This window comes from Balaenoptera ricei, chromosome 12, assembly GCF_028023285.1.
Source record: "Balaenoptera ricei isolate mBalRic1 chromosome 12, mBalRic1.hap2, whole genome shotgun sequence".
Lineage (NCBI taxonomy): Eukaryota > Metazoa > Chordata > Mammalia > Artiodactyla > Balaenopteridae > Balaenoptera > Balaenoptera ricei.
Genome location: NC_082650.1, coordinates 12,503,238 through 12,506,445, shown reverse-complemented (window position 1 = coordinate 12,506,445; position 3,208 = coordinate 12,503,238). Strand labels below are relative to the sequence as shown.

The window sequence follows — 3,208 nt, the reverse complement described above, 5'->3', positions numbered from 1 at the left end:
AATAAGCCCACTATGTTTGTGTTTAAGGTGCTCTGAAAACAGGACCCCATTACATGAGAATTGTTTTTGAAATCTTTATGTTGTTAAAACACTGAAGTCTGCATGAGAAATTCTAGGATTGTACTGGGTTTTCCAATATCTATTTTACAGTTGAGGATTTTTAAATTTTTAATTAAATGGAAAGGGGGCACGTCAATGGTTTTTCAGCACCAAGACAATAAAAATCATGACATGGACCCTAATTTGGGATTCAAGAACTTTCCTCTCCCCGAGATTTTCAGCTATGTTGAATCAGAAATTATAGCCTCTACAGTTAAAATCACTTGGAGTACTTTGCCAGAGATCACAAATCAAATTATCACTGTAGCCAGTGAACTCTCATCTTCAGTGGTAAGGGTATAAAAATACCCAAGGGTTGGTGAGGGGAAGCTCCTAATTTTGTTCTTCGTTAATTGGGGTCAAAGCAGAATACATATGAAACACACAAAGCTACGCCAAATCCCTTTGATCTTAGCCTGTAGTCACTACCTTTCCTCGTATTTTAGTAAGATTTAAAGTTCTTTTTTGCTTCGTGCCCAGACAAAGCAGACCTCAGGGTGCAATAATGAGTGGTGAGAACTGAAACAAGTTAAAATATGCAAAAATAGAGACCTTAAGTTTATTATAAAACAAAACAAATATTAAAGATTACTCTCAAAATGAGATTAGCGGATATTAAAAGTACTTTTTTATTTTATTATTTTATTATTAAATGTATATGAATTAATTTAAGATTATATTAGAACAAGAAGAAAAGGAGGAAGAGGCGGGTGAAGATTGAACAACTTACTCTAAAACTGCTTGCCAAAAATAAAAAGGTTTCAAAAGATTTTGTCTCACTATTGACATTGACCATTACAGAAGTATTGATTAACGACTGCTTTTGAAAAAAATTAGTGATCAATGGTCAGAGACCTGAAAAAAGTATTATAGATGAATTTAAAAGAGCAAGTACCCTACATCAGCAAATTTTAAGTATCTTTGGAATATTTATAAAATGTTCTCTCTTAGGCCATAAAGAGACTCTCATGGTATAGGCCAACCTCCCAGTTCCGGAAGTGATAGCAAACAACTCAGGCTGCAAGCTCAGCTCTAAAGGAAAATGGAGCATTAAGACTAACAATATAATCAAGATACAATTCTTTTCTTTTTGGCAGCGCCCCAGGGCTTGCAGGATCTTAGTTCCCCCACCAAGGATCAAACCTGGCCCTCAAGCAGTGAAAGCGCTAAGTCCTAACCTCTGGGAATTCCTAAAGGAATTTCCAAGAAACAATTTCTTTTTTTTTTTTTTTTATCACAAGTAAGATCTTTTATCTGTCACCATTAAAAGCCTGAATTTTAAACAGATCCTTGGACTGGTGGCTCATATCCATCAGCCTGTTCAACTTTAGCACCTGTCTCATCCCCAGTAGCTTTTCCAGAACTACTGCCTTCACCATGTAGATCCATGAGTTTTCCCATTCAAACTTGCCATGGAAATTAGTCAGGCAGTTTTTTCCCTGAACATCCTCAGTAATTAGCTTGAATTTTCTAAATGCACCTTCATCATTCTGCAGATCAGCAAGGCTCACTTCAAAAACATGACCTTGAGGCCATCAGATGCGTTTTTGGTTCCTTGAGTTCTCATGACTAGTGTTTTCCCAATATTTCTTACATTGAACATAGCTGGTGCTTTCACATCATACCAATCTTTCTTAGAATATGGGTCAACCACTTTCTTCTTGGCTTCCTTTTGTCACCTTTCATAAGGTGCTTGTTCTTGCCGACTGCCATGGTGCTACTCAGAGAGCCAAAAGGGCCCAAGAAACAATTTCTAATGCCTTAAAAGATTTATAGCAATAACTGTTAGAATTACAGGGGGAGATTGATAAGTTGATAAATGTAGCTGGAGATTTTAACAGACCCTCTCAGAAATTTAATGATAAAGCATACTAAAAGTAACTGAAAATATAGATTCTTTAAGTAACATGATTAATAAATTCACATAAATAGCTGTATAACCAACCAACAAACAAAAGTTCTTTTGGGGCACATGTGAAACTTGGACCAAAATTCCCCAGAAACACCTTCAGCATACTTTTGCCTACATCTCACTGACCAGACTGGTGTCTAATGGCCACTTCTAGCTGCGCAAAGTTTATAAACAAGCACTGGGATTTACCAGCCTCTGTTGGAGAGGCAGGCAGGGGAGAAGGATGTTGGGAATGGAAACGGGTCAGCCAACCTTTGGTGTCTATCACATCTTGGTTACGTTACTGTTTTGCTCTAACTTAAGTGATCAAGAGCAACAGGAACTAAAAATTCACGTCCCAAGTTTTTACACTCAGAATTGCGACGGCGTTGCCTGCCAGCATCCAATCCATCTAAGAGAAGTTTTATATCTGTCTCTTCCAAACTCCTTTGTAGTTGTCCTAACTTTTTACTCTCTGGAAGTTCTTAGGATATTTATATTTATTTATTTTCATGTGTTCTGAAATTGCATATGAATGTGTCTAGAAGTGGATCTTTTTAAAATTCATCCTACTCAACCCTACTCAATGAGCCCCTTTAATCTGAAGACTTGAATCACTTTACAGTTCCAGAAGTTTTCTTCTGTGGTTTCTTTGACATATTTTATCCATTTTCTCTTCTTGCAACTCTAATTAGTTGCATATGTTGGCTCTACTAGATTGTCTTTCACTCCTCTTTCTTGTTTTATAATTTTGAACTCTCTTGTTTTTAACTTCTATAACTATGGGCTTTCTACTCATAGCGTGTACATGGCCCAGCAGTGCTGGCTTCACCTGGGAGCTTGTTAGAAATATAGAACTTCAGGCCTCACCTCAAAACTACTGAACTAGACTCTTCACTAATAAGATCCCCAGGTGATTCTTATGCACATTAAACCTTGAAAGGTAAAATGGGATATTTTTCAACTTTATCTTCTAGTTCTATTGAAATATTTTTATTGTCACATTTGTATTATTATTTTAGCCCTTTTTTATACTGTTACTTTTTCAAAGGATTTTATTTTATTTTATGTATAAAATATTTTCTTGAGGCTAATTATTTTATTTCAAGCCCTTTTTTGTTTCTTGAATTATCTGTTTCTTCTGGGATTATTTTTTTCTTGTGTATCTTGGTCTAGCTCTTTCACATTGTTTTCTTTCCCTGATACATCTGTTGAAAC

General features: G+C 35.9%; 1 pseudogene; it reads right to left on the bottom strand.

Annotated features, from left to right (window-relative positions):
• Positions 1–1,377: 1,377 nt before the first annotated feature.
• On the bottom strand, positions 1,378–1,812 carry LOC132376218 (40S ribosomal protein S3a-like; annotated as a pseudogene).
• Positions 1,813–3,208: the final 1,396 nt, after the last annotated feature.